Source organism: Zootoca vivipara, chromosome 11 (assembly GCF_965207765.1).
Source record: "Zootoca vivipara chromosome 11, rZooViv2.hap1.1, whole genome shotgun sequence".
Classification (NCBI taxonomy): Eukaryota; Metazoa; Chordata; class Lepidosauria; order Squamata; family Lacertidae; genus Zootoca; species Zootoca vivipara.
This window is the reverse complement of record NC_142594.1, coordinates 40,136,327-40,150,012: the sequence shown is the minus strand read 5'-3', so window position 1 is coordinate 40,150,012 and position 13,686 is coordinate 40,136,327. Positions and strand designations below refer to the sequence as shown.

Sequence of the window (13,686 nt, the reverse complement as noted above, 5' to 3'; positions counted from 1 at the left end):
GTGTTGTGGTCCTGCAGTTATCTGTGTGCATGCCACCTCTGGGTGTCACCTCTCTCTGCAATTTCCCAATTGGCTGAGCAGCAGGAAAGAGAACTACCCTCCCAAAACACAACGCATGATGTGTAGTAATGCTGATGCAAACTCCTCTTCCTTTAGAGGAGTTTGTATCAGCATTACTACACCTGTGTTGTGTTTTGGGCATGTGTGGTCTGCATGTGCGCAAGGGGGAGTGTGGGGTGGCGGTGCCCATTTTTGCTTAGGCTACACTTGTATGCACACCTCTGAGGGTTGGCTAACAGGGAATGCAACCCTCTGGCCAAAAAAAGAGAGGTTACTCCCCAGTCACCTGCTTTACTTGTGCTATTGTTGCAAGAATTTCATTTACAGCACAAGCCTAGGCATCTCTACTCAGAAGAGTAGGCCTTACTCGCTGATAAGTGGATATTGGATTGCAGCCTTAGTTTAGCACATATAATTGCTGCCTTACTAGCCAGGAGAATTCTTGCATTTGCTTCTGCGGTTGTTTGTTACAGTTATTTTGCATTTGCAAGAATGATAGCACGGTGCAGTTCTGCATAGATGAATACAGGTTATGAATCAGAGTGGAATTGAGCCCAGTGCTGTCCTCTGCCTGTCACAACCTTATAAATTAATCTGCGCATGCAGGAGATTATGCCTATTCCAAAATGCTGCCATCGTCCTTCCCACAGTAATCTCTTTCAGTGTGTTCTGAGGGGTGGTTGTTGCTATCGTTTGGTCCACTCTACAAACAAACAAACAAAAACAAACAAACCAACTCACACACTTCATAGCAGGGATTTAATTACCCTCATTAGGGGCATGTAGTGTGCTGTCATACCACAACGCTATGGTTCAAAAACCCAAAACAAATAGATGCAACTGTGATCAGCAAGACAGACCAGAAAAGTTTTGAGTGGTTACTGCACCGTGGTTACAAATGCAATGTAGAAGAAGAGAAGATTTGATATCCCGCTTTATCACTACCCGAAGGAGTCTCAAAGCGGCTAACATTCTCCTTTCCCTTCCTCTCCCACAACAAACGCTCTGTGAGGTGAGTGGGGCTGAGAGATTTCAGAGAAGTGTGACTAGCCCATGGTCACCCAGCAGCTGCATGTGGAGGAGCGGGGAAGCAAACCCGGTTCACCAGATTACGAGAGACTCTCCATTCAGTTCTGTGGGCTACGAAGTTATTCCAATAAGAAGTCTGATCATGCATCAGAAGATGTGTGTCCACCACATATTTTGACCCAGTCATTTTTTGGTCACCATCCCTCCTTCAAAGAAGGTTTGATAGAACAATGGCCCATGTAAAGAGTTTTCCCGGAGATCCATCAAGCTAACTAGTAAACATACCATGTGGTATAACTGAGTCCAGGGCCTCCTCGACTGCCTCCCATGCTGCTAATCAGGATTATCATTGCTTGCAGTTTTGCTGGCAGCAAAGCTACAGGCTCCCCAGTAAGAAAGATCAGGAATGGGCAGACTTAATAAAAACAGAGGAAGTCAAACAACAAGCTGGACCTTGAAACTGGTTCCTTTCCAGTTTTGCTATGTAACAAGCTGCAGGTTCTCATTTCTGCCTTTCCTCCTAGAGATCAAAGCTAATATTCCTTCTAGTTCTGTTGCTCCAGTTCCTTCATTTCTCGACTCCTACGTTATATCCAGTCATGTGATCATGCAATATGCATAGTTATATAATTAATGCCAAGAGTTCATCACTGCTTTCACACAGTTGTTTATAACAATGGGAATGCTGTTTTGCGTGGACAAGCAGAGACACACACCCAGGCGACTCCCTAGTGGAATAATGACTCATGACAACGTGTTATGGGATTAAAATTGGCCACAACTTTATTAAAGATTCCGATGTAGGGAGACCTGGGCTTAGGCATTGGGTGTTTATCACTCCCAGTCCCGGGTCGGGGATCTGGGGAGCATCAGGGTTATCCAAAATGTGTGGGGATTGGGCTGACTCTGGAAAACGTATGTTTAAGCAGAGAGCCCACCCCCCATTTCGCCACAACATAGGGGAGACCACTGACAACCTTTTGGCATATGGCCAATGACTCCCCTCAAAACAACCCCTTTGATGGGGAACCCTGGGATCGCTGCCGCGGGGGGGGGGGGGCATGGGTCACCGCTTCACCATGCCCCCCCCCATTTAGGAAAGATAGACTAAAGGATTCTGCCCAAGGCCTGAAACCGCAAAGTTGTGGCGTTTTGCTACAGGGAAGGCAAAACCTGCCAATGCAGGGAAATTCCTTCCCAGTCCTTTAAAAGCAACCAATGATGTGGAGACCTGTGGAGAAGGGGTTAACCTGCAAAAGAAGGCATAACTGAGGGAGGGCAGGGTGGGAGAAACTCTGGAGCCAACAGAGGGCTCCCAGGTAAGTCCCACCCTCTATTGTGTGGGCAGGGCAGTACCACCAGTGCCCCCCCCCCGTTGGGATTGGTTAACTGTCTGAGGTTAGGCAGGAACCTCCAGGTATCCATCATGGGAGGGGGCAAAGCCAGGTTGTATTTTAGGGAGCCGTGTAGGATCGGGGTGGGAGGTGGGCTGCACGTGACCACGCAAAAAACGCCCCCCCATTTGATGTGGGGAGCGATCATTGTATAAAGATCTAACCTCTTGTCTGTGGAGTGAGAAAACCATTTTCCATTTCCATTTATTATATTTTTATGCCGCTTTTGACTCACACGAATCACAAAGCGGCTCACAAATAATAAATAAGAAAACAGAATGGAACGTCACAAATATAACACAAATCATATAGAATAGTTAACAAATCATTAAAGCCACCACGTTTTAGAAAACACTATGAATAAAACAACTTTAAAAAATAAGATAAACAGCACGAATACAACAAGCATCCTATGACCATTCTCCTCTGTCCGTAATGTCTTACTATATCACCTGCACCCTGGTTCATATATGGTGCCTTTCAACTCATACTTCTGCTGCTAACTTGGTATATCCCCTTGGCTCTTACAGTTTGGACTCTTGATAATGCCTTTTCCCATGTTGTCTCACTGGCATTTGTTTAGGTGAGAGGTGGGGTTACTGTACCAGACGTCCCCGGATTCACAAATATGTCCCCGGACAAAATCATTTCCCGGAATGTGCCCGGATTTCATTTAATGTCCCTGGATCTATATTTTAAGTGTTGTAGATTTATTAGTAGAGAATGAATGGTGCGTGATTGGTTCAACGGCACAAGACACATCATACGGGGACTTCCGGAGAGGAAAAATGGCGGGTGCCACGGCAGTGAGCAGCTCTTGAAGCCAGCCAGAACCAACTGCGCTACCAGGCTGTCTCTGGGCTGCTGAGGCTGCCGCTGCCACTTCCACCGCCAAGGGGGAACCAGGGACACCCGGCGTGTCAACTGGGGGAACCGCTGACTCTCCCCATGACCCAAATCAAGCCAGGAGTGAGAGCACCCAGCCAACTGCCCAGCGGCGCTCTGCGGCCAGTAAAACCCCTGGAGCTGACGCAGGGAGGATGAGGAGGAGAAGGAAGAGAAAAAAGAGGAAGGAGAAAAAAGAGGGGAGCCCCGACCTTGCCGCGCTGCCACGGACACGTGGCTGAGCCCAGGCCCGACCTGAGCCTACTCCACGGCGACTAGCGCTCCAAGAGAGCAGGCTGGGGCCCAGAGGAAGGCCGCGCAACAGAGGAGACCACAGAAGAGAAGATATTACTTCTTTTCCCTCTTTTTTTTTAAAGTGTCCCCAGATTCTTTGAAAAAAATCTTGTAACCTCAGGTTACTGTGGCTCTATTGTTGGACACACCAACTCCCCTCAGCCCCGGCCAGCTGTGAGGCATGATGCGAGTTGTAGTCCAGCAACATCTGGAGGGCCACAGGCTCCCATCACTCATTTAGATCCTGTGCAAGTTTGTTACAGGATCCCACCTGTCCTATTTCTCTCCATACTCTTCTAACCACCACCCACAGCACAGTTTTGTTGTTGTTTCTTCTTACAAACATCACAGCTACAACTGGTTCATGAGAGTTCGACTTTTGTTCTGGTTCTGAAACCCTGATTCTTCAAAGCCATTTTTGCACAGCGGGCATGGGACATCCTTCTCTCTTCCATTCTCTCCATCATCCATTCTTTCCCTCTCTGACACACACGTACACACTTTTTCTCCCCTTCATCCATCATTCATTCATCCTCTGGTTAGGGTGTGTCAGCATCAGTCATGCACTTTTCAGGAAGAATAAAACCTTCATCACACCAGCCCGGCAATGAAATGAAAGATTTAGAGTCAGTAGCTTAGACCACTTCCAGGTTTGGGGACACACAGCCATAATAAGCATAAGAGAAAGAATCTTCAAAATATTGAGGAACATACTGAAGGGAAGGACAAGGGTGGGGAAATCTTACTGTTGCACAACCATAGGTTTTAATTATTGTATTGTTTATGCATGTTATGCCTTAGAATTAGCTGTGTTTGTTGTTAAATAAAATAGCTCTGCGTGTTCTCCCATATGGTTTGGATTTTGTTAGGAGGGTTCAAGCCTATTACAAGCTTAGCACTCTTGGAAAGTGAGGCCCTCTTGGTTTGCTCTGCTTTTGTTTTTGTTCATTATGTCTTTTGTGTCTTCATTTTGTATTTTTATGTTGTGATCCGCCCTCTGATCTTCGGATGAAGGGCAATATACAAATAAAATAAAAATAAAAATAAAATGAAATAAACACACTGTGATGTCTTGACTCATTTTATATTTTAGAATAGCTAATGCTATTCTAGGCTTCATCAATAGAAGTATAGTGTCCTGATCAAGGGAAGTCATAGTACTGCTCTATTCTGCCATGGTCAGACCACACCTGGAGTGCCGTGTCCAGTTCTGGGCGCCACAATTTAATAAGGGTATTGAGAAACTGGAAGGTGTGCAAAGAAAGGTGACCAAGTTATTCAGGGGTCTGGAAACCAAGTCTTATGAGGAACAATTGATGGAAGTGGGGAATGTTTAGCCTGGAAAAGAGGAGACTGAGAAGAGATATGATAGCCATCTTCAAATATCTAAAAGCCTGTCACATGAAAGATGGAGCAAGCTTTTTGCTCAGGATATCTTAAGGACTGCCTTACCTTGTCTTTCCCAAGTCAATAACTGAGATAATCTGGCAGGCGCTATTGGGGGGGGGGGCTAAACACTGGAGGCTCAACTTCTCATTGACATGACTCATGCTTTAGGTCCATGAAGGACCACTAATAGTGCTCCTCCATGGAGCAGAAGCATGAGTCACGTCAATGAGACGTCAAACCTTCAGGGTTGTGGGCCCAACTCCCTCCTACTAGATATCAGACAGGCACCATCCCTGCTGAGTTTCAGGTGCCTGGCTAAAGCCGTTTTAATTCAGGAGGTCTTTGCATCATGAATGCTTCTCCCATTTTCTTTTCTTTTCTTAAAAAAAAAAAAGCAATGTTCTTCCGTGTCTTTAAATTTCTGCAGTTGAATTTATGTTTTAATTTTTGCATACTGTGTATTTTTATTTATTTATTTGTAAGCCACTTTGAGACTTCGGTGGTGAAAAGTGGGATACATTTTTTTTAAAACAAACAAACAAACAAATAAAATTAGATGTGAAATGGGACATATTCAAGAGAGCCACTGTATGCTCTAGCAACACACTTCACTAAGCTTAAATAAATAAATAAATAAATAAAGTGAGTTTTTCCTACCTAATAAATCCTGTTGAGGCTACATCTTGGATAGTTAAAACATCTTTAACAAGACCTAAATCACATTATTTGTAGCTCTAGCACTTACATGATGTGTTTGTTGTCAGAAGTGGTGGTCCTCCTCCTCCCAAGTTTCTTCCTTTTCGAGTGAATCACCTTCGCAGTAGGGGTTCTCCCGGGAATTGGGATTGAAAGGGGATTACCAGGAGAAAACTCATCATGGTTTGCCTGTAAAAAGAAACCCTTTATTGAAACAACTTGCAGCCTAACCTTACAGTTTCCTTGCCAGGCTTTAACTCACTGAAGCTCTAAAAAAATGCCCAGATATTTAAACATCAGTAATTAGTTTTAATGGAAAATATTTGTGTGTGTGTGTGTGTGTGTGTGTGTGTGTTTTAAACCAAATCTTGGAGGGAAAACAAACCATGAACCCAAAGGAATAAATGAAAACTAATGTGGGAAATTTCAGTTGGATCAAAGTAATTGAGCAAACCACAGTTCTGGATGGCTAGACATGAATGTAGGATGCATGAAAGGGATTCTCTCACATCCAGTGTATTATGTGGGGATGTTGGCTGTGGAAGCAGACAATGATAAAGAAGTTTATAAATGCGGACAATTTGTTCAAAACCAGTGCTCTATTTAATCATGTCTTGGTGCCAGAACTGGACTGTGCAGTAGGTCTTGCACCACCACCTATCTATGGCCAATGGAAACCAGCCTTACCAGCCAAGAATGGCTTCTGCACCAATAGGCCAGGCCATGGCGGCTAAAAGAGCCTGCCTGCTAGAAGAAACTCTGGATTGGGCTTGCTCATTGGCCTGAGCAGCAAGGGGAGAGGCCAGAACTCAGTGATAGAGAGTGGTGGGGGATAAATTTGATTCAGTTCACATTTAAAGGTGAACCTCTCTAATTCACAATTTCTGAAACAATATGTGAGCTGAAAATCAGCCCCCCTTCAAAATTTGCCAAGTAGCATGTACAGCAGGGGTCCCCAAACCTACCCGGCTTCGGGCCGGTTCCTCCGGCGCCGATCGTGTGGCGGGCCAGAGGGTGGGGAACGCGCTCCCATACGCGCACACACTCGCTTATTCTGGCGTGCCGCCGGAAATGGCTTCTGCACATGTGCAGATGTCATTTCCGGTGCACTTCCAGGGCAGCGTGGCACCAGAAATAGCTTATGCGCCTGCATATGGGAGCGCGTTTCCCTGCCCTCCGGCCTGTGCGTATGCACAAGCTATTTCTGGTGCCGCGCTGACCTGGAGATGGGCAACTGCACCACGGTGCGCCAGTAAGTGGGCGGCAGTGGGGGTCATTGGGGGCTGCACAATTGGCTCGTGCGGGACGCATCCGTAGTTTGGGGACCACTGGTGTACAGAAATGCATGTGCTAGGATAAATTGTGCATAAGAATGCATGTATTAGTGAGAAAATATACAAGAAGGCGTTATAGACTTCCCGCCCGCACTCACAAAGCCCTGTTACCTCTTCAGCTTCCAACACCTCCTCCTCCTAGTCTTATCCCTCTGACCATTCATTGTCATCTCACCACCAATCCCTGGCTCTGAGCCTTCTTCCCCTGGGAGTTCTCCAGCTGGTTCCTCCGACCTTTCTGACTCCATCCAACAAGTCCCTGACATTTTCTATAGGTGCTCTAAAATTATATGTAAGGGCAATGACATTATTAATGGCAATGCATTGGAGGTTGAGAGATGAAGAGGGCAAGGGGCATTTGGGAATGCAAGATCTCCAGATCTACCGCTTTGCAAGAGAAATCTGCTTCCTGGTGGCCACTTCTTAAGAAGTAGCCGCATCCGATCTTTGTTTGAAATGCTGTGTGAAGTCAGCACTGTGTCTGACCGGTTTGGTTTTCTGCAAGAAATGGTGGAAACCATGTGAGGAATACCAACTGCCAGGCGATGATCAAATTGCAGCACCAGGATGAAAACATTCTGCACAGCATCATACAAGCGATAAAACACATTTCAAAGGAGGCAATGGGTAAAACATATTACTTGAAAAACTCTGGTAGCCTTTGACAATCTGCAGTTTGAATCTGATATCCGAATTGATGCCTGCTCTGTTATGGAGTTATTTGTTTGCCGTTATGGAGACAAGATATTTTTCTCCGTAGAGACATCCCTAAACCAGCTGGCAGAAGTCAAGGAATGAGAATATAGGTCTCAGCTGACAAAGTGCAAAAAGAATGTTCACAAGCATTCTTGGAAATCTTGCTCTTAAATAAATAAATGGAGTAAAATACCATGAGGAAGACAGTGGGATAGGATTAATATTTCATGACCTAGTAAATTTCAGTACAGTAGTGAATATTGCACTCGTGCCAAGTTTCTTAGACGCTTTTAGAAACTGAGCATTTTCTATTGGCTCACCCAGCAGCAAAAATGAGGGTGCTCAGACACGATGCCTTGGGGTGGATCAGTCTTGTCAATTTTTGCTTCTTTCAGTTCCTCATTTTTCCAGCCGTAAATTCTTTTCACCCCATTCCTTCATCAGTTTGTGAAATTTTCTTTTTAAATCTTCATATTAAAAACTGAATACATTTTCATATGCATTTCTCATACTATCCACACGTTGAATGTGATTTTGCCCAGTGCATGCATTTGCCCAAGAAAATTCCCAAAATATAATGTTATTTTGCACATTATTTTCACTAATATATGCACTTTCATGCTCTCTTTTGGGGTTGGAGAACTGTGTCAGAGGAGGGCTTATTCTGAAGGATAGCAGTGTTTCAGTTCGCTGGGAGAATGAAGTGGGTTTGCATGAAAATACTCCCCCATCTGTAACAGTGCCCCTATCTTTGAGGAGCTTCGGGCTTATTGAATGTGGCATAAAAAGAATTTCCAAGTGTCTCACCTCTCCATATCATTGAATGTAGAACTAACAATTCCAAGTTTGACGAACCTTTTTTAATCCAAGGGCTGCAGCCCCTTTTGAGTGACCTTCTCCAGAGGTTACATACAAGTGGTGGTATAATTTAATGCAGGCATCCCCAAGCTTCGGCCCTCCAGATGTTTTGGACTACAATTCCCATCTTCCCTGAGCACTGGTACTGTTAGCTAGGGATCATGGGACTTGTAGGCCAAAACATCTGGAGGGCCGCAGTTTGGGGATGCCTGATTTAATGAATGTAATTTTTTTTACCTTTGCACAGTGGGCTAGTCTAGACACACACTCCCACACCCCTCTCTATCCTCCATTCAGGCTAGGAAGAGCCATTATTAGACTCCAAAGACACATTCCAGGCAGGCAAAAACATTCAAGGAAGGGTGTGAAGCAAGTGCGGTCAGCCTGCTGCCACATTCCTGCTCCACACATGGCCACTAGGGATGCTTAGGGAATATGATCTTTGTGAATCCAATACAAATCAACCACGACATCTCCTGAGCTAATGCCCTGATCAGAATGTCCATTTCCTTCGGATTTCACACATCTGCACCTTTTGCAATGTGATTTTCATCTCCAAAGATGCATCACCAGGCTCTTAGGAATGCATATTTTCAGATAAAGTACTCTTAGAAATGTGTACAGTACTGTCATCAATTCAAGTATACATTTTTGTGCATTTAAAAAATGAACACACAGCTATATGTGGAGACAGGATGGAATGGATTAATGAACGAATCAAAGGCTACGTGGATTGATCCATGCATCCTTAATAACCACCTATCCAGATTGTAAATGTGGCTGGACATTTTTAAAGGGGTGTTGGACGTTCTCAGGAGCATCTCTGTTTTTGTCTTTGAAAATGCTGGGAGGATATAAAGATGCACGAGAAGTCTGATGAATTGGATACCGTCTCCTTGCACCAAGTGCACCTTCTGATCTGATGAGAGCAATGTGGGCAATTGTAGCTGGATCACTCCCAGCATTTCATAGGTGACGCCAGGCAGCCAAACTGGTACTGCTGGCTCCCAGTTGGCTGGTGCCTTCTCACAGTCTAGATAACATATCACTTTGGGCCTGACCTAGGGTGGTCATTTATGCCTCATGAAAAAAAGAGGAAGCACATCACCAAAAAGGATGGCGAAAGAAGACATTGATTCACATTACATTTGCTTAAGCATGTACACATGCAAATTTAAAAATAATTACTGTAATTTAAACAGGAACACATCTCAGCAAGTTGAGGAAGGTGGTGGCCAAGTGCTTTGTGTGTCTGCTCAACCTGCTGTCCAGGTGCTGACTGAACCCCTATTCTTCCTTCCTAGAGTTTGCTCGCTACGGTACTTATCTATCTATCTATCTATCTATCTATCTATCTATCTATCTATCTATCATCTATCTTTAAACCACACTTTCATATGAAATATTGCATGGCGGTATATGTAATACTGTATTAATAACATAAAGAATAAGATATTTACACTGGACATGAGCTGAACCACCATTCAGACATTGGACAGCTTCAAATAGAGGATTGTCCTCTGTAAAGGAGGCCATCCTCAATCTGATAGGTTCCCAAACTGTCTTCTGTGGTCCTCCAGTGGCCCACGAGCTTCATCCAAGGGCTCCATGGCACCTGTGGATCTGTGGCTGCAGAATATTCATGTTAACTCTTAATTGCGCTTTTAGCGGTTATGTCAGCAATTTGAATGCTAAGGCAATGAAATACATGTATAGTCGACAAGAAATAAAACCAGCAAAAAGAATGCAATCAAAAAGAATGCAGCATCTAGCACAGCACATTAATGCAAGTGGGAGAAAATCAACAAGTGGTCCATGGAGACTCGCAGCAATTTTCAAGTGGTCCGGGGGGGGGGGGAGGATATTTGGGGGCCACTGCTCTGGCTTCTAGGGCTACATTGAATACATTCTGCCTCACACAGCATTACTCATTCTGTTTGCCCTGTAACTGGTTGCTCATTTCATCTCCCTGCCTGCCATCTGCCATGGGAGGCCTCGCTCAAAATTCACTAAGATGTCCGGAATTAATTTCGCCCAGCGTGTCTAGGGCTGATTGAAGAAATCTGCTATTGGCACAAATACAAAGCTTTTCACTATTTCCATATTTAAGTTGGATCAAGCTTCCTGGGAAGGTTGGTCTTCCAAATTAATATAACACAGCTTTATTGAAAATGTGCCGTTGCCAGAAGTGGCTCGCGATGATGAGATAGGTAAGGCACGCAGGAGGGCAGCAACCTCCCCAGGTTTGAAGTCATGTAACTTTTGGGACCTCAAAAACGGCAAAAGTTCCTCCCGCTTTTGTTCCTGACCTCCAGCAGTAACTCTCCCTTTGCTGAGCTGGGGAAAGAGCATTTGAGTCTGTGGGAATTCGAGCCTGTAAAAACACCCCCCCCCTTTGAGTACTGTAGATTGCAACTATCCACAAGCTTTGGGGGAAAACAGTAGACTTTACCCTCATGATCCAATCATCCATTACTTGCAAAACCTTCAAAAATTGGGACAAGGGGAGAGAACATAATATAAATATTGCTTTTAGCCTCCTTGTCTGTGTTCTCAGGGTGGTTGTTTTTTTAGTGTCACAAAGACCCTTAATACACATTTAAAACTTTGTCAAGAGGAACCTTTTTGACGCTGCCCTCATTGTTATTTCAGGGTCTTGCAGATGAAATATAATGTTTATGGGACTCTGAGATTTGCACTTGTTCGTGTGCTACATATACATTGGGTTTATAAGAGAGAATGACCTAAATCACCTTGTTTTCAGGCAGTGATTCCCAAGGGTGGCAAAACAGTCTTAAAAACCAAGCTGGGGAGAGGAGGCTTATAAATGTGTTAAATTGCGGAGGTGAAGGGGTGGGGTGACCCCCTATGTGCATTTCTTCGATGTTTCTCATTTGGGAAAATATGTTTAGGATTAGAAATAAATTTAAAAACAAGCAGAGGCCTCAACCATCAGTCACATGCACAGCTTATTCGTTTCAAGGTTTTTCTGTGTAATAATGTGCCTGTAGAACACATAAGTTCTGCAAATCATCAGCTTCAATGTGCAAATTGCTTCAGTCAAAATAGAGGGGGGGGATGCTTTTAAATGCCAAGGTTTCAACAAGAACTGGACTTATTTAACCTTGTTCTGTTTATTGGTCATACTGTTAGTGCTGCATCAAAAAAATTTCCTTCTGTTTTTAACTACCATCCTCTGCCAATTAATGCTGAAAGAAATTGTGTTTTAAAATTACCAAATAAGAGAAAACTTTCAGTTAAATCCTCATGGGCGAGAAGTGGGATTTACTTTACTTTCATGGTAGCCAATGTCTGTATTCTTCAGCCATCCTGACTTCCGGCATTTCCTGGAAATCCCACGACATCCTTGGCTGGGATTTCCTGGGCCCACTTCATGGGCTCATCTCCACCAACTGTTTCCATTCAAGTGGGTCATTAGATGAACTTTGTAAATTTTATGAACTGGTTCCTGAGTTTGCTTTTTCTCCTCCCCCCTTCCCATTCCCCTTTCCTTTCATGTCATGTCTTTTAGATTGTAAGCTTACAGGCGCAGACTGGTGTGTACTGCCCTGAGATCTACGGATGAAGGGCAGTATACAAATTTAATAAATAATACAAATAAATAATAAATAACAATCATCCTCATTACTATTTGTTACCGGTGATTTTCTCTGAGAACTCTTTTTGGCTCAAGAGCATGGTAAAAGTGCTATAAGTAAACAGACATGAGTCCCTGTGACAGGCAGGTAATGAAAGGCCTCTGAATTGGTGAGGCCGATCCTGCCATGGCTTTTTCAACCTTCATGAGGTTTTAACTTTTAACCAGAGGAAGGACTGTGAGGGCAGAGAGACTCTTGTTTGCCATCAGGGGGTGGTTGGTTTGACCTTTGCTGCTCCAGCTCCAGTCTGAGGAACCTATAGAAGGGAGTTGCTGACACAGGCAATATGTATACGTGTATTTGAATGAGCCGACTAGAGTGAAAGATTACGACTCATGGGTTGGTGGAGTGTGTGAACTTAACAGTGCTTCGTTTATCTTTCAGTTGCTGTTTTCTTAAAGTTGCTAATACTGCTTTATAGATGAATGCCGTATTGATTTGTTAATAATATAATATGACTTTTGCTTAAATTGTGATGTTTCAGCTGATTTTTTTAGTTGCTGCTTGTTAACAGTGTTTCATAGATTGAAATTGATGGCTTGTTAATTGTTCTATTTCTCCAGTATTTGTGATGTTCTGTTAGGTTCTATCAAAGTATATATTGCTTTGGGATTCATTTGAATGAAAAGTGGCATAGAATCATAGAATCGTGGAGTTGGAAAGGTCCACGAGGGTCATCTAGTCCAACCCCCCTGCGATGCAGGAATCTTTTTGCCCAACGTGGGGCTCAAACCCACAACCCTGAGATGACGTGTCTCATGTTCTGCTGACTGAGCTCTCTCTCTCCACAGAAATGCAATCAATCAAAATCAATGAGACCTTTTCATTCCTACCCAACAGTTCAGTTATTCTGTGATCCTCAATTTCACTGATGGCTTTCAACATCTTCTTTATATCCACCTTCACCACCCCAGTCAGATATATATATATATATATATTTAAAAAACACTCAAACCCTTTTCTTAAAGTTGCCAGACTTTTCTGAGAAATTCGGATTAGAAAGCAGCCACTCCCAGCGTTCCAAAGGCTTCATAACTTTTACTGATGTATCAGAATAATAATAATAATAATAAATTTTTATTTATACCCCGCCCTCCCCAGTCAAAAACCAGGCTCAGGGCGGCTGACACCAACAGAACCACAATAAAACATAAAAACAATTAGTTAAAATACAGATTAAAATACAGTATTAAAATTTAAAATGCAGCCTCATTTCAAGTAGGCCATAAATCCAAGCCATGAGGGAGAAAAACACAGGGGTCAGGCTGAGTCTAACCCAAAGGCCAGGCGGAATAGCTCTGTCTTGCAGGCCCTGCGGAAAGATGACAAATCCCGCAGGGCCCTGGTCTCCTGGGAAAGAGCGTTCCACCAGGTTGGGGCCAGTACTGAAAA

At 43.9% G+C, this 13,686-nt stretch overlaps 1 long non-coding RNA gene across 1 annotated transcript in view; it reads left to right on the top strand.

The window, feature by feature from the left end:
• The window catches only part of LOC148684276 (uncharacterized), a 54,155-nt gene that overhangs the window by 37,207 nt on the left and 3,262 nt on the right, over positions 1–13,686 (top strand). The window lies entirely within an intron of this gene.